The sequence below is a fragment of the Camelus dromedarius genome, unplaced genomic scaffold (assembly GCF_036321535.1).
Source record: "Camelus dromedarius isolate mCamDro1 unplaced genomic scaffold, mCamDro1.pat HAP1_SCAFFOLD_35, whole genome shotgun sequence".
Taxonomy (NCBI): Eukaryota; Metazoa; Chordata; class Mammalia; order Artiodactyla; family Camelidae; genus Camelus; species Camelus dromedarius.
Window position 1 is genome coordinate 213,834 of NW_026989813.1, and position 26,993 is coordinate 240,826.

Genomic DNA, 26,993 nt, shown 5'->3' on the forward strand with positions numbered 1-26,993 from the left:
TTTTCCGCTGCCTCTGCTAGCTCAGATTTGGCAGCTCGGATCTTGGTCTCAGATTCAATTGTGGGGATATTTTGAGCTGATTTCCTTGAGATCTGTCAGCCAAGCATCTGCTGTGCACTCTACTAACACTCCGTGCATCACCTTCAATCCCATGCCTGCTGCCCGCTTGAGAATGTGCTTCTAAGGAAAACAGAAATTCACCTTTGATGCTCCATTGCCAGAGGTCAGATCCTGCACTGGTTTCCATTCTCTACTTTGCCTTTTCCTGCTTCCGGTTTTTCTGAGGCCTCATCCTGTCTTTGGAAGTAACAGACCACTCTTAGGAAAGTGTTCTTGCCAAGGGCTGGGTGAGTGTGTGTTTACAATATTTTGTGTAAGGGAGCTAGTGAGAGCAGTTTGCACTGGTTCTCTTCCTACTGGGCATCGACAAATCAACATTTCTCACAAATAATTCACAGAAATAGGATATTTGTTTCGCTCCGTTTTTTTACAGCCATCGTCGGAGGGATTTTCCGAAGACTGCATGTTTGACCTTATGTTGACAAGGCAGTTGCAGTCTTTAAGGAAGTTAACAGTATCAATTTACATGTTTTGGGATTTATATGAAAGTGAATTTAGTTTTTGAAAATTACCAAATCAACCTAGAAGCCAGAGTTGAAAATTTCTGTAAGATTTTGTCAGCTCTAAGGAAAAACAGACAGTCTGAATGTAAAATAGCAGTCCCAAAGTTTGAAGGGGACATGCCAACTCTTTTCTTTTGAAGCCTCCAACAACAAAAGGAAGAATGAAATACCTATTGGAACCATGAAATAACCCCCATTCTGGGTTTCCCTTGTGCACCTGGTGCCCTTTACTCCCAATGACACATTCTAGGCAATGTTGGCTTTTCAAGGGGTAACATTCCTCTCTAGGAATATACAAGAAAATCTAAACAGAATATATATATTTTGGCTTCATTCCAAAAGCACCTAGAGGCATTTAAGTATGAGAAACCTGCTGCAGCTATGCTAGGCTATTGAGAACCAGGTGCTCTTCTATCAGTGCTGAGAAGGCTTAATCATCTGATCATATTGGGTAAAAGAATTTAACACAACCAAGTCTGAACCTCCAAGATATAGTGCACCCGGGGCTTGACGGAAGTGAATGACTGTCCACATAACCTGTGTCTTTAATGTGTTTGGCGACTTTTACAGTTCAGTTCACTATCTGACTTCTAATATTTTCCTGTACTGTCTTGAAAAACTGAGGCCTAATACATATTCAAGTTCATTCAATGATTCCCCTCAATTCCCACACTCCTTTCAGCCTTCAGCCCAAAGAATACATAACCCCAGCATTTCCATAATCTCAGGGAAGGTCATCATTTCTTTGTGTGAGCTAAGTATTCAATTCCTATCTATTTCAGTCGAAAGTATTTGACCTTTAAGTAGTTCACTGTTGTTCACCGAGTGTGAAGGAGGAGGAACTATGAGTCTAGTAGGAGCTGGCTCTCCTCCTACTGGATTCACTGCAGCTCAGGTTCTGATCCTTTGAAATGGATGCCTGAGTGGAGTGGAGGGAAGAGCATGTGATTGATAGCTAGGCACAAACATGGGAATAGGCTTACCTGGGCTTGGTGCATTTCGGTCTGAATGATTCGTAAATGCCCCTTGGGATGTGTGGATTCTCACGACCTCTTCCTAGAACATGAGCGTTTTATCATCTCTGCCATCTCTTCTCCTTTAGACGTCAGGAATCTTGGACCCGTTCTTGGAGCTGAGAATCGAGTTTCTTTCTAAAGGGCACGTTGACTCTCCTTATGTTTCTGCCAGTATCAGCGAGGTTCAGTAGGTCTCATGACTGTCTTTCAAGCCTGGTATGCTCTAGAGATATCTCCATGCCGATATTCTCCACTGTAGCAGAACAACTTTCATCAATGTGTTCGCACATCTCCTCAATCCATGCAGCCAGTTTTTCTGCAAGCTTCTCTTCGTGTCTCCCATAAAGTCGACGTCAACAGGACTGGGCAAGTCTGAAAATACCTCGGAGCCTCACCAGTAAGCTGATGACAGGCAGATCTTCCACTGTCTGCCCTTTCAGATTCTGGAAACTGACCCGTGAACTCAGGTTTTGGGCAGCAGCAGTATCTCGAACTTAGACAGCTTCCCGAACAAAAGACCTAAGCCAACCTCCACATAGGGCAGCAGACCCACCATCAAACAGATCCACCCACAGAATTCTGCCCAGTTACCTTGGATCCACCAGCCGCAACAAGCCTCGTGGTACACACCAACATTCCACCTGGAATCCAACCGGTAACTGCCATCTCCTGTGGTTGATGCATCAAGTCAGTGTTGGGGGTGATGCTGCATTAGATGAGAGTTTCCTAAGGGAAATGTGATTCTATCCAGAAGGGTCCCATTGTCCTTTTCTCTTCCCTCTTTCCTTTGTTCAGATCTGTATACACAGTACAAACGGAGGGAATAGTGTCCATGATCAGTTTATGGATTCACACCTATTTAAACTTTCTAACAGTTCACAGTACACGGAGACCCACTCAAGGAAACTCATGTTTGTGTAATATCCATTCACCCAGATTACATATCCGTCTGTTGCTTTCTGCTGAAACACCCACACTTTCAGGACATGGATCCATTTGTTTCATGGGGGCTGAAATTCCTAGAAATGAAACCAATCCCAACGTGCACTTTCCTGTCTGTCTCTTTTGCTCTTAGTTCAGTTTTGCAGAGCTAATTGTGTTTGTTATAAGCTTATGCCATTTCTTCTCTACGTAGGGTAGAATTAGTCATTCATTCATCCTGTTGGAAGACTTCTAAGTCTATATCCCTTTCTATGACCCACTCTTATTCAAAACCGTCATTTGGGTTGGCTCACGATATGCACTTCTGGATCAGTATCTATGAATAGTAATGCACGCGTCTGTTTTCGGAATACAAGTTTGTTGAGTACATTGTAACTGCGATAATAGTTCGATGCGTGCTGAATGATCCTTGACATCATTTTGAGTATTTTGTCTTGAATAATCATGGTTGTTTGGTATATGTCAGCCAACTGTAACCTTTTGGTGTTTATTTGTTTGTCTGATTGTTTGTTTCGCAAACACATTAGGCCATGCATCTCTCGTTTTGGGTCAGACAGTCATGTAAACTGATTCACTTAAGGTAGTGCTTAAAATCACCTATGATTTCCTGCTACCCTCTCCCATCTTTAGGATCTTGATGTCCTCCTTGCCTTCTTCTTCTTACTTCTTTGCAACTCAGGCTCTTTTTGTATTTGCAATAATCAATTTGTTATTTCCATTTCAACTTGCTACTTTTCTACTCAGGATAGGATTCTCAATTTTTGTTTTAGGATCAGTCTCAAACTGCTGAATTCTTTTAAGGTTTGCCTGTCAGTGAAATTCCCTAGATCTGCCGTTGTTATAAACGGCGGTCATTTGGCATAGGCTACCCTAGATTGCAGCTTTTTCTCAGTCAGGATACGGTCTATGTCCTGACACTCCTCCCGTGCAGCAAAATTTCTGCCGAGATATCAGCTGAAACCCCTCTGGAGGTTTTGTTGTGACTAAGTTGCTTTCCTCGAGGTGCATTTTACATCACTGGGATGATCATGAAATTTGTTTATTTGAATTCTACAGCTGCTTGTTGGTCTATTGGTATTCCACCTCTTTTGGATGCTGTGTACTTCCTGACTTTTTATAGATGACAATTTCTTGTCTTTCAGCAAGTTTCATTCTGATTTTTCTACAAATACCTTTTCAGAATTTATTATTTTATCTCTTGCTTTTCCATTTGTGAATCCTATGATTCCTATTCTTACCTGCTTTGTCTTACCCAGGATTCAACATTGATGTTATCGTTGGTTTGCCCTTGCTTTTCTGTGTCTTCTTCTGATAGAGGGATTTCTGTTCCCCTGTCCTCACAGTTATTCACGAGTCCCTCTGCATTATATAGTCTCCTTAGGATTGACTTTACCCCAGTTTTTATCTCATCCATTGTGTTTTCTGATACTATTTGTTTCTTCTTAAGAGTTTCTCTTTCCCTTTTCTGATTTTCTGCCTTTTGTGATTCTGAGGCACTGTGGTTCATCAGTGTTTTCCTCACCTCCATTTTCAGAGCTTGCTCTGGTATCGTTTTGCCTTCTAGTTGTTTGAAAGCTTATTTTTTGGGCCTTCAATCTCTTTGGAACTGAAAATGGTACTTCCTGTTTCTTTTACTATACTTCTTTACTCTACAGGTCAGGTACTATCATGTATTTAATATAGAGTTATAGGGCTTGGTTAAGTGCAAACTTTAGACACTTTGGTGTACGCAATTCCATGGTATTTTTGTGAGGTCAATTTTCCCTAGACCTTGATGCCATGCCCTGTTCCTGTGTATGTTGTCTGGTATATCTCTAAATCCTGGTGTTGCATTTGTTGTGATGAACACAACACACTGTTTCAGTTAGTAGGACCTCATTTTTATTACACTAATCTCACAATTCTGAAAGTGCACAGGGCACTTCCTCTATTGGAAATGAAGCTTCTGTAGGTTTTCAGCTCTGCATTCTTCTGTATGTCATTTTGAAGTGTCTGCAAAACAGCCAACATAGAGTGCGCTTGTACTTTCTACTGCCATGGGAATGTCCCAATGTTACCAGTTCTTCCCAGAGCTTCTCTGTCTACAGAAACACCAGTGGAAGCATATGTATGGATGTCATACTTCAGGGCCTGCTGGGATGATCCCACAGACCGACCTATGTGTCCTCGGTGCAGTACCCTGTCAGTGCTGTCCAAAATGTAGCATCTGCAATTGGGTGATAATGCTGGAAAAATGCTTCATCTTCTCATGCTGTGGACTTTGACCACTCTTCCTAATTCTCTCATTCTTGAGTTATGGGTTCAAGAAGGCAACCACAGAGCTGTTCCGCATCCTCTGCCACAAACCAGACCGTAATCCCAATCCAGGTTATGAATGTAGCAGATCCTAAATCTTTTAATACTGATTTCAAACCCAACGCCCCCAGGAACCCTCAGTCCAGATGCATGATACCTCTGATTGAGCCCCACACGTGCTGTATTGGCAAAATGTCAAATTGGACCCTGGTCCTGCAGATGCAGTGGATGTGGCAATAGGACATATCGGTAAAGTCAACCTCACGCGCCAGTGCGGTTGCTGTCTCACTGAGGTCACAGTTCTCTTTGCTCTCTTGAAAGTACCCACCAAAACGCACAACATACTCTGGATCCCTGAGTTGTGCGAGAGCCATCATCCATAGACCTACCCCGCTTTTTCCGCTGCCTCTGCTAGCTCAGATTTGGCAGCTCGGTTCTTGGTCTCAGATTCAATTGTGGGGATATTTTGAGCTGATTTCTTTGAGATCTGTCAGCCAAGCTTCTGCTGTGCACTCTGCTAATACTCAGCGCATCACCTTCAATCCCATGCCTGCTGCCAGTTTGAGAGTGTGCTTCCAAGTAAAACAGAGTTTCACCTTTGATGCTCCATTACCAGAGGTCAGATCGTGCACTGGTTTCCATTCTGTACTTTGCCTTTTCTTGCTTCCGGTTTTTCTGAGGCCTCATCCTGTCTTTGGAAGTAACAGACCACTCTTCGGAAAGTGTCCTTGCCAAGGGTTGGGTGAGTGTTTTTTTACAATGTTTTGTGTATGGTAGCTAGTGAGAGCAGTTTGCACTGGTTCTCTTCCTACTGGGCATCGACAAATCAACACTTTTCACAAATAATTCACAGAAATTGGATATTTGTTTCGCTCCATTTTTTTTACAGCCATCGTCGGAGTGTTTTTCCAAAGACTCCAGCTTTGGACTTATGTTGACAAGGCATTTGCAGTCCTTAAGAAATTTAACAGTATCAATTTACATGTTTTGGGATTTATATGAAAGTGAAGTTAGTTTTTGAAAATTACCTAATCAACCTAGAATCCAGACTTGACAATTTCTGTAAGATTTTGTCACCTCTAAGGAAAAACAGACAGTCTCAATGTAAAATATCAGTCCAAAATTTTGAAGGGGACATGCCAACTCTTTTCTCTTGAAGCATCCAACAACAAAAGGAAGAATGAAATACCAATTGGAACCATGAAATAACCCCCATTCTGGTTTTCCCTTGTGCACCTGGTGCCCTTTACTCCCAATGACACATACTAGGCAATGTTGGCATTTCAAGGGGTAACATACCTCTCTAGGAATATGCAAGAAAAACTAAACAGAATATATATATTTTGGCTTGATTCCAAAAGCACCTAGAGGCATTTAACTATGAGAAACCTGCTGCAGCTATGCTAGGCTATTGAGAACCAGGTGCTCTTCTATCAGTGCTGAGAAGGCTTAATCATCTGATCATGTTGGGGAAAGCAATTTAACAAAACCAAGCCTGCACCTCCAAGATATAGTGCACCCGGGGCTTGAAGGAAGTGAATGACTGTCCACATAACCAGTGTCTTTAATGTGTTTGGCGACTTTTACAGTTCAGTTCACTATCTGAATTCTAATATTTTCCTTTACTTTCTTGAAAAACTGAGGCCTAATTCATATAAAAGTTCATTCAAAAGTCCCCTCACTTCCCACACTGTTTTCAGCCCAAAAAATACATAACCTCAGCATTTCCTGAATCTAGGGGAAGGTCATCATTTCATTGTGTTAGCTAAGTATTCAAATCCTATCTATTTTATTCGAGAGTATTTGACCTTTAAGGAGTTCACGGTTGTTCACCGTGTGTGAAGAAGGAGGAACTCTGATTCTTGTAGGGGCTTGCTCTACTCTTACTTGATTCATTTCAGCTCAGTTCTGATCCTTTGAAATGGATGCCTGAGTGGAGTGGAGGGAAGAGCATGTGATTGATAGCTAGGCACAAACCTGGGAATAAGCTTACCTGGGCTTGGTGCATTTTGGTCTGAATGATACTTAAATGCCCCTTGGGATGTGAGGATTCTCACGACCTCTTCCAAGAACATGAGCGCTTTTATCACCTCTGCCATCTCTTCTGTTTTAGATGTCAGGAATCTTGGACCCGTTCTTGGAGCTGAGAATCGAGTAACTTTCTCAAGGGCACGTTGACTCTCCGTAAGTTTCTGCAGTATCACCGAGGTTCAGTAGGTCTCATGAATGTCTTTCGAGCCTGGTATGCTCTAGAGATGTCTCCATGCCGATATTCTCCACTGTAGCAGAACAACTTTCATCAATGTGTTCACACATCCCCTCAATTCTTGCAGCCAATTTTTCTGCCAGCTTCTCTTCTTGTCTCCCATACAGTCGACGTCACAAGACTGGGCAAGTCTGAAAATATTTCGGAACCTCACCAGTAAGATGATGACAGGCAGATCTTCCACTGTCTGCCCTTCCAGATTCTGGAAGCTGACCCGTGAACTCAGGACTTTGGGCAGCAGCAGTATCTCGAACTTACTCAGTTTCCCGAAAAAAAGAACTAACCCAATCCCCACATAGGTCAGCAGAGCCACCATCAAACTGATCCACCAACAGAATTCTGCCCAGTTACATTGGATCCACAAGCCGCAACAAGCCTCGTGGTATACAGCAACATTCCACCTGGAATCCAACCGGTAACTGCCATCCCCAGTGGTTGATGCATCAAGTCATTGTTGGGGGTGATGCTTCATTAGACGAGAGTTTCCTAAGGGAAATGTGATTCTATCCAGAAGGGTCCCATTGTCATTTTCTCTTCACTTTCCTTTTGTTCATAATTGTATACACAGTAAAAACGGAGGAAGAGTGTCCATGATCAGTTTATGGATTCACACCTATTTAAACTATCTAACAGTTCACTGTTCACAGAGACCCACTCAAGGAAACTCATGTTTGTGTCATATTATTCACCCAGATTACATATCCGTCTGTTGCTTTCTGCTGAAATACCCATACTCTCAGAACATGGATCCATTTGTTTCATGGGGGCTGAAATTCCTAGAAATGAAACGAATCCTAACGTGCACTTTCCTGTCTGTCTCTTTTGCACTTAGTTCACTTTTGCAGAGCTACTTTTCTTTGTTATAGGCTTATGCCATTTCTTCTCTACGTAGGGTAAATTAGGCATTCGTTCATCCTTTTGGAAGACTTGTAAGTCTATATCCAGCTCTATGACCCACCCTAATTCAAAACCGTCATTTGTGATGGCTCACGATATGCACTTTGGATCAGTATCTATGAATAGTAATGCACGCGTCTGTTTTCGGAATAAAAGTATTTTGAGTACATGCTAACAGCTATAATAGGTCGATGCGTGCTGAATGAACCTTGACATCATTTTGAGTATTTTGTCTTGAATAATCATGGATGTTTGGTATATGTTAACCAACTGTAACCTTTTGGTGATTGTTTGTTTGTCTGATTGTTTGTTTTGCAAACACATAAAGCCATGCATCTCTCCTTTTGCTTCAGACAGACAGTCATGTAAGCTGATTCACTTAAGATAGTGCTTAAAATCACCTTTGATTTCCTGCTACCCTCTCCCATCTTTAGGATTTTGATTTCCTCCTTGCCTTCTTCTTCTTACTTCTTTGCAACTCAGGCTCTTCTTGCATTTGCAATAATGGTTTTGTTATTTCCATTTTATCTTGCTACTTTTCTACTAAGGGTAGGATTCTCAATTTTTGTTTTAGGAACCGTCTCAAACTGCTGAATTCTTTTAAGGTTTGCCTGTCAGTGAAATTCCCTAGCTCTGCCGTTGTTATAAACTGCGATCATTTGGTATACGCTACCCTAGATTGCAGCTTTTTCTCATTCAGGATATTGTCTATGTCTTGGCACTCTTCCACATGCTGCAATATTTCTGCCGAGATATCAGCTGAAATCCCTCTGGAGGTTCTGTTGTGACTATGTTTCTTTCCTCGAGGTGCATTTGACATCACTGGGATGATCATGAAATGTGTTTATTTGAATTCTAGAGCTGCTTGTTTGTCTATTGGTATTCCACCACTTTTGGACGATGTGTACATACTGTTTTCGTTTAGATGAAACTTTCTTGGCTTTCAGTAAGTTTCATTCTGATTTTTCTACAAATTCCTTTTCAGAATTTATTATTTTATCTCTTGCTTTTCCATTTTGCAATCATATATCATATTCTTACATGTTTTGTCTTAACCCAGGATTCAAAATTGATGTTAGCGTTGGTTTGCACTTGCTTTTCTGTGTCTTATTTGATGGAGGGATTTCTGTTCCCCTGTCCTCACAGCTATTCACGAGTCCCTCTGCATTAAATAGCCTGCTTAGGATTGAATTTAGCCAAGTTTTTATCTCATCCGTTGAGTTATCTGATACTATTGGGTTCATGTTTAGAGTTTCTCTTCCCCTTTTCTGGTATTCTGCCTTTTGTGATTCTGAGGCACTGTTGTTCATCAGTGTATTACTCACCTAAATTTTCAGAGCTTGCTCTGGTAACGTTTTGCCGTCTAGATGTTTGAAAGCTTATTTTTTGGGCCTTCAATATCTTTGGAACTGAAAATTGTATTTCCTGTTTCTTTTACTATACTTCTTTTATTCTACATGTCAGGTACTTTCTTTTATCTAATATAGTATCATAGGGCTTGCTTAAGTGCAAACTTTAGACACTTTGGTGTACGCAATTCCATGGTGTTTCTGTGAGGACAATTTTCCCTAGACCTTGATGCCATGCCCTGTTCCTGTGTTTGTTGTCTTGTATATCTCTATATCCTGGTGTTGCCTTTGTTGTGATGAACACACCATACTGTTTCAGTTAGTAGAACCTCAAAATTATTACACTAATCTCACAATTCTGAAAGGGCATAGAACTCTTCCTCTAGTGGAAATGGAGCTTCTATCGGTTTTCAGCTCTGCATTCTACTGTATGTCATTTTGATGTGTCTCCAAATCAGCCTGCTTAGAGTGCGTTTGTTGTTTCTAATGCCATGGGAATGTCCCAATGTTACCAGTTCTTCCCAGAGCTTCTATGTCTACAGAAACACCAGTGGAAGCATATGTATGGAAGTCATACTTCAGGGCCTGCTGGGATGATCACGCAGACCGACCTATCTGTCCTTGGTGGAGTAACCTGTCAGTGCCGTCCAAAATATAGCATCTGCATTTGGGTGATAATGCTGTAAGAAATGCTTCATCATCTCATGTTGTGAACTTTGACCACTCCTCCTAGTTCTCTCATTCTTGAGTTATGTGTTCACGAAGGCAACCACAGAGCTGTTCTGCATCGTCTGCCTAAAACCAGAGTGTAATCCCAATCCAGGTTATGAATGTAGCAGATCCTAAATATTTTAGTACTGATTTCAAACCCAACGCCCACTGGAACCCTCAGTCCAGATGCATGATACCTCTGATTGAGCCCCACACTTGCTCTATTGGCAAAATGTCAAATTGGACCCAGGTCCTGCAGATGCAGTGGATGTGGCCATTGGACATATCGATAAACTCAACCTCACGCGCCAGTGCGGTTGCTGTCTCACTGAGGTCACAGTTCTCTTTGCTCTCTTGAAAGTACCCACCAAAACCCACAACGCACTCTAGATCCCTGAGTTCTGCGAGAGGCATCATCCGTACCCCTATCCCAATTTTTCCGCTGCCTCTGCTAGCTCAGATATGGCAGCTCGGATCTTGGTCTCAGATTCAATTGTGGGGATATTTTGAGCTGATTTCTTTGAGTTCTGTCAGCCAAGCATCTGCTGTGCACTCTTCTAACTCTCAGCGCATCACCTTCAATCCTGCTGCCTGCTTGAGAGTGTGCTTCCAAGGAAAACAGAGTTTCACCTTTGTTGCTCCATTACCAGAGGTCAGATCCTGCACTGGATTCCATTCTCTACTTTGCCTTTTCCTGCTACCAGGATGTCTGACGCCTCATCCTGTCTTTGGAAGTAACAGACCACTCTTAGGCAAGTGTCCTGTGCCAAGGGCTGGTTGATTGGATGTTTACAATGTTTTGTGTATGGTAGCTAGTGAGAAAAGTTTGCAGTGGTTCTCTGCCTACTGGGCATTGATAAATCAACACTTTCCACAAATAATTCACAGAAATTTGATATTTGTTTCACTCCGTTTTCTTTGCAGCCATTGTCGGAAATTTAGTCCGAAGACTCCAGCTTTGACATTATGTTGATAAGGCAGTTGCAGGCTTTAAGAAGGTTTATAGTATTGATTTACGTGTTTTGGTATTCATATGAAGTTGAAGTTAGTATTTGAAAATTATCAAATCAACCTAGAAGCCAGACTTGACAATTTATTTAACATTTTGTCATCTCTAAGGAAAAAACAGTCAGACTCAATGTAAAATAGCAGTCCAAATGTTTGAAGGGGACATGCCAACTCTTTTCTCTTGAAGCCTCCAACAACAAAAGGAACAATGAAATACCTATTGGAACCATGTATTAACCCCCAAACTGGGTTTCCCTTGTGCATGTGGTGCCCTTTGCTCCCAATGACACATACTAGGCAATGTTGGCATTTCAAGGGGTAACATTCTTCTGTAGGAATATACAAGACTATCTAAATAGAATATACACATTTAGGCTTGATTCCAAAAGCACCTAGAGGCATTTAACTATGAGAAACCTGCTGAAGCTATGCTAGGGTATTGAGAACCAGATGTTCTTCTATCAGTGCTGAGAAGTCTTAATCATCCGATCATGTTAGGTAAAGCAATTTAACACAACCAAGTCTGCACCTCCTAGATATAGTGAACCCGGGGCTTGACTGAAGGGAACGATGGTCCACATAACCTGTGTCTTTAATGTGTTTGGCGACTTTTACAGTTCAGTTCACTATCTGACTTCTAATATTTTCCTGTACTCTCTTGAGAAACTGAGGCCTAATATATATTCAATTTCAGTCAAAGATTCCCCACACTTCCCACACTCCTTTCAGGCCAAAAAATACGTAACCCCAGCATTTGCTGAATCTAGGGGAAGGTCATCATTTCTTTGTGTGAGCTAAGTGTTCAATTCCTATTTATTTCAGTTGAGAGTATTTGACCTTTAACGATTTCACTGTTGTTCACCGAGTGTGAAGGAAGAGGAACTCTGATTCTAGTAGGGGCTTGCTCTCCTCCTACTGGATTCATTGCAGCTCAGGTTCTGATCCTTTGAAATGTATGCCTGAGTGGAGTTGAAGGAAGATCATGTGATTGATAGCTAGGCACAAACCTGGGAATAGGCTTACCTGGGCTTGGTGCATTTCGGTCTGAATGATTCTTAAATGCCCCTTGGGATGTGTGGATTCTCACGACCTCTTCCAAGAACATGAGTGCTTTTATCATCTCTGCCATCTCTTCTCTTTTACACGTCAGGAATCTTGGACCCGTTCTTGGAGCTGAAAATCGAGTAACTTTCTCAAGGGCACGTTGACTCTCCGTATGTTTCTGCCAGTATCACCAAGGTTCAGTAGGTCTCATGAATGTCTTTCGAGCCTGGTATGCTCTAGAGATGTCTCCATGCCGATATTCTCCACTGTAGCAGAACAACTTTCATCAATGTGTTCACACAACTCCTCAATCCATGCAGCCAGTTTTTCTGCCAGCTTCTCTTCGTGTCTCCCATAAAGTCGACCTGAACAGGAGTGGGCAAGTCTGTAAATACCTCGGAGCCTCACCAGGAAGATGATGACAGGCAGGTCTTCCACCGTCTGCCATTTCAGATTCTGGAAACTGACCCGTGAACTCAGGTCTTTGGGCAGCAGCAGTATCTCCAACTTACTCAGCTTCCCGAACAAAAGACCAAAGCCAATCTCCACATAGGTCAGCAGACCCACCATCAAACTGATCCACCCACAGAATTCTGCCCAGTTACATTGGATCCACCAGCCTCAACAAGCCTCGTGGTATACAGCAACATTCCACCTGGAATCCAACCGGTAACTGCCATCCCCAGTTGTTGATGCAACAAGTCAGTGATGGGGATGATGCTGCATTAGACGAGAGTTTCCTAAGGAAAATGTGATTCTATCCAGAATGGTCCCATGGTCATTTTCTCTTCCCTCTTTCCTTTTGTTCAGATCTGTATACACAGTACAAAGCGAGGGAAGTGTGTCCATGTTCAGTTTATGGATTCACACCTATTTAAACTTTCTAACAGTTCACAGTACACAGAGACCCACTCAAGGAAACTTATGTTTGTGTCATATCCATTCACCCAGATTACATATCCGTCTGTTGCTTTCTGCTGTAACACCCACACTCTCAGAAAATGGATCCATTTGTTTCATGGGGGCTGAAATTCCTAGAAATGAAACCAATCCCAACGTGCACTTTCCTGTCTGTCTCTTTTGCACTTAGTACTATTTCGCAGAGCTAATTGTCTTTGTTATACTCTTATGCCATTTCTTCCCTACGAAGCGTAGTATATGGCATTCATTCTTTCTGTTTGAAGTCTTGTAAGACTATATCCCGTTCTATGACACACTCTTATTCAAAACCGTCATTTGGGTTGGCTCACGATATGCATTTCTGGATCAGTATCTATGAATAGTAATGCACGCGTCTGTTTTCTGAATACAACTCTATTGAGTATATGCTAACAGCGATAATAGGTCGATGCGTGCTGAATGATCATTGACATCACTTTGAGTATTTTGTCTTGAAAAATCATGGTTGTTTGATATATGTCAGGCAACTGTAAACTTTTGCTGTTTCCTTGTTTGTCTGATTGTTTTATTTGCAATCACATTAGGCCATGCAACTCTCCTTTTGCTTCATACAGACTGTCATGTAAGCTGATTCACTTAAGATAGTGCTTAAAATCACCTATGATTTCCTGCTACCCTCTCCCATCTTTAGGATTTTGATGTCCTCCTTGCCTTCTTCTTCTTACTTCTTTGCAACTCAGGCTCTCCTTGCTTTTGCAATAATGGTTTTGTTATTTCCATTTCATCTTGCTACTTTTCTACTCAGGGTAGGATTCTCAATTTTTGTTTTAGGATCAGTCTCAAACTGCTGAATTCTTTTAAGGTTTGCCTGTCAGTGAAATTCCCTAGCTCTGCCGTTGTTATAAACGGCGGTCATTTGGCATAGGCTACCCTAGATTGCAGCTTTTTCTCATTCAGGATATGGTCTATGTCCTGGCACTCCTCCCCGTGCTGCAAACTTTCTGCCGAGATATCAGCTGAAGCCCCTCTGGAGGTTCTGTTGTGACTAAGTTTTTTCCTCGAGGTGCATTTTACATCACTGGGATGATCATGAAATTTGTTTATTTGAATTCTACAGCTGCTTGTTGGTCTATTGGTATTCCACCTCTTTTGGATGATGTGTACATTCTGAATTCGTATAGATGATATTTTCTTGGCTTTCAGCAAGTTTCATTCTGATTTTTCTACAAATTCCTTTTCAGAATTTATTATTTTATCTCTTGCTTTTCCATTTGGGAATCCTATATTCTACTCTTACATGCTTTGTCTTAACCCAGGATTCAACAGTGATGTTAGCGTTGGTTTGCACTTGCTTTTCTGTGTCTTATTTGATGGAGGGATTTCTGTTCCCCTGTCCTCACAGTTATTCACGAGTCCCTCTGCATTAAATAGTCTCCTTAGGATTGATTTTAGCCCAGTTTTTATCTCATCCATTGAGTTTTCAGATACTATTGGGTTCATGTTTCGAGTTTCTCTTCCCCTTTTCTGGTATTCTGTCTTTTGTGATTCTGAGGCACTGTGGTTTATCAGTGTTTTCCTCACCTCCATTTTCAGAGCTTGCTCTGGTATCGTTTTTCCTTCTAATTGTTTGAAAGCTTATTGTTTGGGCCTTCAATCTCTTTGGAACTAAAAATGGTACTTCCTGTTTCTTTTACTATACTTCTTTTACTCTACAGTTCAGGTAATATCATGTGTCTAATATAGACCCATAGGGCTTGGTTATGTGCAAACTTTAGACACTTTGGTGTATGCAATTCCATGGTATTGCTGTGAGGACAATTTTCCCTAGACCTTGATGCCATGCCATTTTCCTGTGTGTGTTGTCCGATATATCTCTAAATCCTGGTGTTGCCTTTGTTGTGATGAACAAACCATACTGTTTCAGTTAGTAGAATGTCATAATTATTACACTAATCTCACAATTCTGAAAGGGCATAGGGCTCTTCTTCTAGGTGAAATGAAGCTTCTATAGGTTTTCAGCTCTGCATTCTACTGTATGTCATTTTGATGTGTCTCTAAATCAGCCTGCTTAGAGTGCGTTTGTTGTTTCTACTGCCATGGGAATGTCCCAATGTTACCAGTTCTTCCCAGAGCTTCTCTGTCTACAGAAACACCAGTGGATGCATATGTATGGATGTCATACTTCAGGGCCTGCTGGGAAGATCCCGCAGACCGACCTACATATCCTTGGTGCAGTAACCTGTCAGTGCGGTCCAAAATGTAGCATCTGCATTTGGGTGATAATGCTGTAAGAAATGCTTCATCTTCTCATGTTGTGGACTTTGACCACTCTTCCTAGTTCTCTCATTCTTGAGTTATGGGTTCACGAAGGCAACCACAGAGCTGTTCTGCATCGTCTGCCTAAAACCAGAGTGTAATCCCAATCCAGGTTATGAATGTAGCGGATCCTAAATATTTTAGTACTGATTTCAAACCCAACGCCCACTGGAACCCTCAGTCCAGATGCATGATACCTCTGATTGAGCCCCACACTTGCTCTATTGGCAAAATGTCAAATTGGACCCAGGTCCTGCAGATGCAGTGGATGTGGCCATTGGACATATCGATAAACTCAACCTCACGCGCCAGTTCTGAGGCTGTCTCCCTGAGTTCACAGTTCTCTTTGCTCTCTTGAAAGTACCCACCAAAACCCACAACGCACTCTAGATCCCTGAGTTCTGCGAGAGGCATCATCCGTACCCCTATCCCTCTTTTTCGCTGCCTCTGCTAGCTCAGATTTGGCAGCTCGGATCTTGGTCTCAGATTCAATTGTGGGGATATTTTGAGCTGATTTCTTTGAGTTCTGTCAGCCAAGCATCTGCTGTGCACTCTTCTAACTCTCAGTGCATCACCTTCAATCCTGCTGCCTGCTTGAGAGTGTGCTTCCAAGGATAACAGAGTTTCACCTTTGATGCTCCATTACCAGAGGTCAGATCCTGCACTGGATTCCATTCTCTACTTTGCCTTTTCCTGCTACCAGGATGTCTGACGCCTCATCCTGTCTTTGGAAGTAACAGACCACTCTTAGGCAAGTGTCCTGTGACAAGGGCTGTTTGATTGTATGTTTACAATGTTTTGTGTATGGTAGCTAGTGAGAAAAGTTTGCAGTGGTTCTCTGCCTACTGGGCATTGATAAATCAACACTTTCCACAAATAATTCACTGAAATTTGATATTTGTTTCGCTCCGTTTTCTTTACAGCCATGGACGGAAATTTTGTCCGAAGACTCCAGCTTTGACATTATGTTGATAAGGCAGTTGCAGGCTTTAAGAAGGTTTATAGTATCGATTTACGTGTTTTGGTATTTATATGAAATTGAAGTTAGTATTTGAAAATTACCAAATCAACCTAGAAGCCAGACTTGAAAATTTATTTAACATTTTGTCATCTCTAAGGAAAAAACAGTCAGACTCAATGTAAAGTAGCAGTCCAAATGTTTGAAGGGGACATGCCAACTCTTTTCTCTTGAAGCCTCCAACAACAAAAGGAACAATGAAATACCTATTGGAGCCATGTATTAACCCCCAACCTGTGTTTCCCTTGTGCATGTGGTGCCCTTTGCTCCCAATGACACATATTAGGCAATGTTGGCATTTCAAGGGGTAACATTCCTCTGTAGGAATATACAAGACTATCTAAATAGAATATACACATTTAGGCTTGATTCCAAAAGCACCTAGAGGCATTTAACTATGAGAAACCTGCTGCAGCTATGCTAGGGTATTGAGAACCAGGTGTTCTTCTATCAGTGCTGAGAAGACTTAATAATCCGATCATGTTAGGTAAAGCAATTTAACACAACCAAGTCTGCACCTCCTAGATATAGTGAACCCGGGGCTTGACTGAAGGGAACGATGGTCCACATAACCTGTGTCTTTAATGTGTTTGGCGACTTTTACAGTTCAGTTCACTATCTGACTTCTAATATTTTCCTGTACTCTCTTGAGAAACTGAGGCCTAATATATATTCAATTTCAGTCAAAGATTCCCCACACTTCCCACACTCCTTTCAGGCCAAAGAATACATAACCCCAGCATTTGCTGAATCTAGGGGAAGGTCATCATTTCTTTGTGTGAGCTAAGTGTTCAATTCCTATTTATTTCAGTTGAGAGTATTTGACCTTTAACGATTTCACTGTTGTTCACCGAGTGTGAAGTAAGTGGAACTCTGATTCTAGTAGGGGCTTGCTCTCCTCCTACTGGATTCATTGCAGCTCAGGTTCTGATCCTTTGAAATGGATGCCTGAGTGGAGTTGAAGGAAGATCATGTGATTGATAGCTAGGCACAAACCTGGGAATAGGCTTACCTGGGCTTGGTGCATTTCGGTCTGAATGATTCGTAAATGCCCCTTGGGATATGTGGATTCTCACGACCTCTTCCTAGAACATGAGTGCTTTTATCATCTCTGCCATCTCTTCTCTTTTAGACGTCAGGAATCTTGGACCCGTTCTTGGAGCTGAGAATCGAGTAACTTTCTCAAGGGCACGTTGACTCTCCGTATGTTTCTGCCAGTATCACCAAGGTTCAGTAGGTCTCATGAATGTCTTTCGAGCCTGGTATGCTCTAGAGATGTCTCCATGCCGATATTCTCCACTGTAGCAGAACAACTTTCATCAATGTGTTCACACATCTCCTCAATCCATGCAGCCAGTTTTTCTGCCAGCTTCTCTTCGTGTCTCCCATAAAGTCGACGTCAACAAAAATGGGAAAGTCTGAACGTACCTTGGAGCCTCAGCTTTAAGCTGATGACAGGTAGTTCTTCCACTTCATGCCCTTTCAGATTCCGGAAACTGACCCGTGAACTCAGGTCTTTGGGCAGCAGCAGTATCTCCAACTTACACAGATTCCCGTGCGAAAGACTTAAGCCAATCTACACATAGGGCGTCAGCCCCTCCATCACACTGATCCACCAACAGAACTCTGCCCAGTTACCTTTTACCCACCAGCCGCAACAAGCCTCATGGTACACACCAACATTCCACCTGGAATCCAACCGGTAAGTGACATTGACAGTGGTTGATGCATTAAGTCAATGTTGGGGGAGAGGCTGCTTTAGACGAGAGGTCACTAAGGGAAATTTGATTATATCAACAAGGGTCCCATGGTCTTTTCTCTTCCCTCTTTCCTTTATTTCAGATCTGTATACACAGTAAAAACGGAGGGAAGTGTGTCCATGTTCAGTTTATCGATTGACAGCTCTTTAAACTTTCTAACAATTCACAGTACACAGAGACCCACTCCAGGAAACTCATGTTTGTGTAATATCCATTCACCCAGAATACATATCCGTCTGTTGCTTTCTGCTGAAACACCCACACTCTCAGAATATGGATCCGTTTTTTTCATGGGGGCTGAAATTCCTAGAAATGAAACCAATCCCAACATGCACATTCCTGTATGTCTCTTTTGCTCTTAGTACAGTTTTGCAGAGCTAAATGTCTTTGTTATATGGTTATGCCATTTCTTCTCTACCTAGGTTAGAATATGGCATTCATTCATCCTTTTGGAATTCTTGTAAGTCTATATCCCTTTCTATGGCCCACTGTTGTTGAAAACCGTCATTTTGTTTGGGTCAAGATATGCACTGCTGGATCAGTATCTATGAATACTAATGCACTCGTCTGTGTTCTGAATACAAGTGTTTTGAGTACATGCTAGCCGCAATACTGTGTCATTGCGTGATGAATGATCTTTGACATCACTTTGAGAATTTGTTTTAAATAATCATGGTTGTTTGGTATATGTCAGCCAACTGTAAACTTTTGTTGTTTGTTTGTCTGATTGTTTGTTTGTTTGCAAACACATTAGGCCATGCATCACTCCATTTGCTTCAATCACAGAGTCATATATGTGAATCACTAAAGATAGTGCTTAAAATCACCTATGATTTCCTGCTACCCTCTCCCATCTTTAGGATTTTGATGTCCTCCTTGCCTTCTTCTTCTTACTTCTTTGCAACTCAGGCTCTTCTTGCATTTGCAATAATGGTTTTGTTATTTCCATTTCATCATGCTACTTTTCTACTCAGGGTAGGATTCTCAGTTTTTGTTTTAGGATCAGTCTCAAACTGCTGAATTCTTTTAAGGTTTGCCTGTCAGTGAAATTCCCTAGATCTGCCGTTGTTATAAACGGCGGACATTTGGCATAGGCTACCCTAGATTGCAGCTTTTTCTCATTCAGGATATGGTCTATGTCCTCGCACTTCTACCCGTGCAGCAAAATTTCTGCCGAGATATCAGCTGAAACCCCTCTGGAGGTTCTGTTGGAACTAAGTTGCTTTCCTCGAGGTGCATTTTACATCACTGGGATGATCATGAAATTTGTTTATTTGAATTCTACAGCTCCTTGTTGGTCTATTGGGATTCCACCTCATTTGGACGCTGTGTACTTCCTGAATTCGTATAGATGATCCTTTCTTGGCTTTCAGCAATTTTCATTCTGATTTTTGTACAAATTCCTTTTCAGAATTTTTATTTTTTCTCTTGCTTTTCCATTTGGGAATTCTATGAGTCCTATTTTTCCTGCTTTGTCTTAACCCATGATTCAACAGCGATGTTTGCGTTGGTTTGCACTTGCTTTTCTGTGTCTTCTTCTGATCGATTGATTTCTGTTCCCCTGTCATCACAGTCATTCACGAGTCCCTCTGCATTATGTAGTCTGCATAGGACTGACTTTAGCCCAGTTATTATCTCACCCATTGAATTTTCTGTCATTATTGGTTTCTTCTTTAGACTTTCTCTTCCCCTTTTCTGATATTCTGCCTTTTGTTTTTCAGAGGCCCTGCTGTTCTTCAGTGTTTTCCTCACTTCCATCTTCAGTGCTTTCTCTGGTAGCGTTTTGCCGTCTATTTGTTTGAAAGCTTATTTTTTGTGCCTTTAATCACTTTGGAACAGAAAATGGCACTTCCTGTTTTTTTTACTATACTTCTTTTTCTCTACACTTCAAGTACTATCAGGTATGTAGTATAGACTTATAGGGCTTGGATTTATGAAAACTTTAGAGTATTTGGTGTAAGCAATTTCATGGCATTTCTGAGAGGACAATTTTCCCTAGACCTTGATGCCATGCCCTGTTCCTGTGTGTGTGGTCTGTTATATCTCTAATTGCTGGTGTTCCCTTTGTTGTGATGAACACACCATACTATTTCAGTTAGTAGAATTTCATTTTTATTACGCTAATCTCACAGTTCTGAAAGGGCACAAGGCACTTCCTCTACTTGAAATGAAGCTTCTATATGTTTTCAGGTCTTCATTCCTCTGTACGTCATTTTGGAGTGTCTTCAAAGGAGCCAACTTAGAGTGCGCTTGATCTTTCTACTGCCATGGGAATGTCCCAATGTTACCTGTTCTTCCCAGAACTTCTCTGTCTGCAGAAACACCAGTGGAAGCATATGTATGGATGTCATACTTCAGGGCCTGCTGGGATGATCCCGCAGACCGACCTATGTGTCCTTGGTGCAGTACCCTGTCAGTGCTGTCCAAAATGTAGCATCTGCATTTGGGAGATAATGCTGTAAGAAATGCTTCATCTTCTCATGCTGTGGACTTTGACCACTCTTCCTTGTCCTCTCATCCTTGAGTCATGGGTTCACGAAAGCAAACACAGAACTTTTCCTTATCCTCTGCCTCAAACCAGACCGTTATCCAAGTCTAGGTTACGAATATAGCGGATCCTAAAACTTTTAATACTGATTTCAAACCCAACGCCCCCTGGAACCCTCAGACCAGATGCATGATATCTCTGATTGATCCCCACACGTGCTGTTTTGGCAAAATATCAAAGTGGTCTCTGGTCCTGCAGATGCAGTGGATGTGGCCATAGGACATATCGATAAACTGAACCTCACGCGCCAGTGCGATTGCTGTCTCACTGAAGTCACATTTCTCTTTGCTCTCTTGAAAGTACCCACCATAACCCACAACGCACTCTAGATCCCTGAGTTCTGCGTGGGCCATCATCCGTACCCCTATCCCTCTTTTTCGCTGCCTCTGCTAGCTCAGATTTGGCAACTCGGGTCTTGGTCTCAGATTCAATTGTGGGGATATTTTGTGCTAATTTTTTGAGTTCTGTCAGCCAAGCATCTGCGGTGCACTCTTCTAACACTCAGCGCATCACCTTCAATCCCATGCTTGCTGCCTTCTTGAGAGTGTGCTTCCAAGGTAAACAGTGTTTCACCTTTGATGCTCCATTACCAGAGGTCAGATCCTGCACTGGTTTCCATTCTCTACTTTGCCTTCTCCTTCTCCCAGGTTTTCTGAGTCCTCATCCTGTCTTTGGAATAACAGACCACTCTTATGCAAGTGTCCTGCGCCAAGGTCTGGGTGAGTGCATGTTTACAATGCTGTGTGTATGGGAGCGAGTTAGAGCAGTTTGCACTATTTCTCTGCCTACTGGGCATCGATAAATCAACACTTTCCACATATAATTCACAGAAATTTGATGTTTGTTTAGCTCCATTTTCTATACAGCCATGGTCCGAGGTTTTGTCCGAAGACTCCTGCTTTGAGGCTAGGGGAGGCTGGGTCACATGTTTCCCTCCATCCCCAGCCCAGCTGGAAGCCTGAAAGATGCCCAGTTCAGCCCGTGGCCCATTTTCCACCCTGCTCCACCCTGGCCTGTCCAAATGCCACATGGCCCTTTCATACATCTGGCTGGCAAGCGTTCCTTGGGGTAGAGCATCTATCCCCTCTTCTCCGCATTTGCCCCCTGCCTGGTGCCCCTCTATATCTGCCCTCCCGCTCTCCCGGCCTCTCAGCACCATCTCCCCTCTTTCTCCCCATAGTGTTTCAACGTTTTCCTGCCTTTGGTGAGATGGGGCCATTTCTCTCAAGGGTCGTTTTAAATATGCAGATTTTTAAATTTTTATTTTATTGAATTATATTCAGTTTACAATTTTGTGTCAATTTCTGGTGTACAGCTCAATGCTTCAGTCATACAATAACATTCGTATATTCATTTTCATGTCCTTTCTCACCATGAGCTACTACAAGATTTTGACTATGGTTCCCTGTGCTGTGTGGTATAAACTTGTTGCTTTATTTTATATTTACCATTCACTATCTGCAAATCTCGAACTCCCAGTCTATCCTTTCCCACCCTGTTCCCCTCTGATAACCATGAGTTTGTTTTCTAAGTCTGTTTAATTTTAGATTCCACATGAGTGTTGTCATATGGTGTTTTTCTTTCTTTCTGGCTTACTTCATTTAGAATGATGTTTTCCAGGGCCATCCATGTTGCTCCAAATGGCATGATATTATTTTTTATGGCTGAGTAGTATTCCATTGTATACATGACATGGCTTCTGTATCCAGTCATCTGTTGCTGGACATTTAAGCTGTCTCCATGTCTTGGCTATTGTAAATAGTGCTATGAATATTGGGGTGCTGGTGTCTTTCTGTATTAATGCTTCCTTTGGATATATGCCCAGGAGTGGGATTATTGTATCATATAGTAAGGGTATTTTTAGTTTTTTGAGGACTCTCCATACCATTTTCCATAACTGCTGTACCAAACTACATTCCCACCGACAGTGTACAAGGGTTCACTGTTTTCCACACCCTCTCTAGCATTTACCATTTGAATATTCATGCTTTAATTATTTTATTGCAGCAGCAACATGTAAGAATGAAAAAGTGGCATCCTGGTGGCTGGGGGATGAGCCTGTGTGTGTGTCCCTGTGCATGTGTGTATGTTCCTGTATGTGTGTACATGTCCCTGTGTGTACATGTGTGCCCTCCATGTGCCTGCATGGGGGAGGGGAGTGGGGCTGGAGCCTGTGTGTGTGACTGACATCTCAGGCACGTGGGCCTGGAGGGGTGTGCGAGGCTGTGATGCTGGGCTGAGAGGCTGTGACCTGACCAAGGCCACACAGCCCATCTTGGGGCCCAGGGCCCCACCCTTGCTTCCAGGCCTGTCACCAATCAGCTGGGGTGTCCCCTGCCGTGACACAGGGCTTGGAGTCCTGACCCTAAGGGCCCCACAACTTCCCTCAGGAGGAGGGGTCTCTGGGGCAGGAGGAGGTGGCTGGGCTTGGCATGGGGAGGGGGGAGCAGGGAATCCAAGGGAGTGAGCATGGCTCTGGAGTTTGGGGGTGACCATCAGCAGTGAGGTGAGGGGAGTAAGAAGGGCCTCCTCACCAGGACTGAGTTTGTCACCCTGGCCAAGGGAGCCACTCTTCTGCACAAGGGCCAATTTTGAAAAATGTGGAAAACCAAGTTTCAGGCTCCATGGTAGATAAGTCCCATTCCAGACGGAAATAGCAGGATGTGACCCCATAAAAAGTGGTGAGTGCACGTGAGCCACCGCCTCGCCCAGGAAGGAATTCCCCCGAGAGCCAGAGCTCACCCCACACCCACCCAGGGGACTGGGAGGCCTGGAGTGATGGCCCTGCTGGGGTCCCACTACCCAGGAAGATGGGGAGAAGGGCCGCTTGTCATAGAGTCGAGGCCCAAGGAGGGGAAGAGACCTGCCCATGTCACCCAGCACAGGAGGGCAGTCGGGTGGAACCCAGGACTTCGGGCTTGTCATAGGACCCCTTCTTAGGAAAGGGGCACAGGCCTGCCTGGGAAAGAAGCATCGGGTAAGTGAATAACCCTACAGACAGGGCCAAGTTGGCTGGCTGGCCGAGCCTCAGTTTCCCCTCTGTGGAACAGGGGACGGGAAGGCGCCTGCTAACAGGGTCTCTGTGAAGCTAGAGATGTTGCTGCTGTGGTGCTGGGGAGAGCCCTCCTGGTCCTCCTTACCTTGGAAGTGGCCAGAGGACCCTTCCTGAGGGCTGATGGTGCCTGTCTAGCTGGGCGGGCTGCTGGTCCCTGCGGCCCTGACAGTGGCAGCTACACGGCTTGGTGAAGGATGGGCCAACTCCCCTTCCCAGGCACCTTGGCCCATCGTCCCCCACCACGCACCCTGGGCTGGCTCCCTCTTTCCTTCCTGCCTCCTCTTGTCTCTGCTTCCCCCCACTTGGTGTCCCTCTCTTGTCACATCCTGTCCCTCTCTAGGACTTGACCCCCACCTTTCTCTCTCTCACTAACACACTGTCTCTCCCTGCGTGTGTCTTTCTCTGCCTCTCCCCCAGGCCCTCAGGCCCTGAGCTCAGGTCTAGCCCTGTCCAGGGCCACAGAGCCACAGGGCCACATCACTCCCAGCACTCCCACCCTCACAGCGATGTTCCAGCCCCAGCTCTGCTCACAGTGGAGGAGCCTGGTTACAGAGCTGCTCCTGCTGGCATTTGCTGCTGCATCGCTGATCCCCCCCACTTCCCGGGCAGTGCAGCAGTCTCACCTTGACCTGTTTGTGGCCCAGCCTGGACCCCAGAGCTGCTGCAGGGCTGGCTGCCTCCCCCACCTGGAAGGAGGGAGGGCCCCGTGGGCTCCAGGGACAGCTGGCGCAGAGTGGAGTGGACTATTTTTATGCCCAACACCTTCTCCCTGGCAGTGGTGGCACCCCAACCACTGACCCTGCCCGGCCCACCTCAGAGTCAGGAGGCTGTGGGAGGATGAAGAGCTCTCATGGGGCCCACTGAGAGCACTGCCGCCCTCAGCCCCCCTCAGGGTCTGCCTGGAGCCGGGGCTGCCGGGCAGCTGACGCGGGGCGGGGGCACGGGTCTGGTCAATGCAGGGCCTCTTGCTGGACGCCCATGGCCTCCCTGCACCTCATCCATTCCTCACCATGAGACACGGCCACTTCATTCTGGTCATCTAGCTCATGACCGGACACCCCTGTGACTGACAGGCCCCACATGCCCAGTGAGTGTTTACTGACTGAAGCAGCACAGCCATCACTAGATCTAGACACAGGCTGTACCCACCACCAAGGAGGAGCCCCAGGGCCCCTGTGGTCACTGCTGCCCTGAAGGGGTAACCTTGCATCTACCCTGTCATCTTAGTTCCTGCTGGTTTGTGAGTTGTGTGCCCGTGAATCACTGCGTGCCCTCAAGAGGGTGTGACCACTAGTCCTCCAGGAAGCAGACACTGACACAGAGAGAACTGTGACAATTTAATTAGGGGTGACAATAGGAGAGAATAGCAGAGTGGGCAGGTTGGAGCAGGGAAACATTCGGGCCGTAATGCACCTCTGACATCTTCTCTAAACACATCATTGCCACAGCTGAGGGGCCCCTTCATGTGGCAAATGGACTGTGCTGTAAGGCAAAAAGAGTTATTTATTTTAAAAGGATCTTATTTTTTCCTGATTTTGTCTTCTCTAATGTATGTATGGCCTCTGACGGACACTGTAGTCTGTGTGTGCATCTCCGTCTATACAGAATGAAAATAATTATTTTCACATCTCAGACACAGATCTCAAAATGTGCACATTCTCATTATTTTATTTCCTTCTTTAACTAGTAAGACCTAATATTTAATAGAAGAAAGGGACCTTTTGCCTTATGTTTAAAGCAGAGAATGGTAAGCTCTGGGCCTGAGCTCTTATATCTTCAGTTTAATTTAATGTACTTCCTAAGGTCTCTTTTGATGATTCTGTGTGCAGACACTTTCTTTTAAACTATGAGAATGCTGAGTGAGAAATATGTCCCAGTCATTTTGCAAAACAATGTGTGTGCTTGACCCAACCCTCCTCACAATGACGTCAGGGACCAGCGTTACCCCCGGCTCACAGAGAACAAAGCTGAGACCCTGTGGGGGCCCCACTGAGTCTTGGTGTTAGGGGATGAACTGCAAGAACTCAAAGAATCAGAAATTGGATCTTGTGACATAAATGTGGAGATGCCAAGCTGACAGTGGGCATGGTGACAGGAGGGAGCAGGGGTGTAGGGACAGGGGTCCTACAGGGTGTCTCCTGATCACCCCTGACTTCCCCCAAAGAACCTGCCTCATGCTGAAGGGCAAGGCACCTGCTCAGCTGATCTAAATCCTGCCTGCACTTTTCAAATCACTGGGGCAAAAGAAAACTTCAGCCACACAAATTACCCTGAAAAAAACAAGCTAAATTTCAGTTTCTCTGATATCCAGAGATTTCATCCAGACCCAGAACTTTCAGAAACCCTAGAGAACAATCATCTGTATATGAGGTTGTGAACTGAGGGCTTTCTGGAGGCACTGGGTTCTGAAGGGGATACGTGCATGGCTGCACTGAGTCCCCTGCACACACACGTGGCTCTGAGTGGACCTCACGCTGCATTCACACGGCCCGCCTGAGCTGCCCGCCCTGCCAGGAGTGACCTTCCAGCTCCATCTGAGTGAACCCAACAAACGCCCACTGGGCAGCCCTTCAATTTCTTTCTTCCCCTCCACACCCACTTATTCACTCTTGTGTGGCTCACGTGTCCCTCTTCTGCACTCTGAGGCCCTGCACGGGCACATCTGCTATGGTGACAAGCTGTCTGCTGTGAATGTCTCTCTCCTTCGCTCGCTCCCTTACCCCTCGAGGCAACCCCATGAGCCCCTGAAGTTAGGGGTGTGCTTCACCCCTCACAGAGCACATCACATGGTCCATGCAAGAGGCACATCTGCCAAACTGGGACTTCAAATTCATTTGATATTCTGTCAAAAGTCTCTTCTGTTCTATACAAGAGACATCTGCTTCCCAGGTCAGGATGGGGAAATGACACAGTCCATCAGATGTGTGTGCTGGGAAGCTAGACAGACGTCACAATGTCCCAAGTCAGATTTCCTCAGGCATCGCAAGGCCCTGGAGTGCCATCTCCCATTCTGCAAAGACTCGAAAAGGGAGCAGAAGCACATGCTCTCATCTTACCGAGTGCTGTAACTGGTGGTGGTGGTGGTGGTGGTGGGTGAGACTGCATAGGCCACAACAGAGGTGGGGGTGGCGGTGATGAATAGCCTCTGAGAAGTGACGCTGGGTGTCCCATCGGGTGAGGCACACCAAGTGGTCCTGCACAAGTACCAGGACATCGGGAATCCACAGTGACCTGCAGAGCAGAAG

At 44.1% G+C, this 26,993-nt stretch overlaps 1 long non-coding RNA gene across 1 annotated transcript; it reads left to right on the plus strand.

Moving 5' to 3' along the window:
* Positions 1 to 18,043: 18,043 nt before the first annotated feature.
* Positions 18,044 to 22,470, plus strand: LOC135320828 (uncharacterized). Its single transcript, XR_010380170.1, has 2 exons — positions 18,044 to 18,087; positions 21,341 to 22,470. It is a non-coding gene; the product is annotated as an uncharacterized LOC135320828 (long non-coding RNA).
* Positions 22,471 to 26,993: the final 4,523 nt, after the last annotated feature.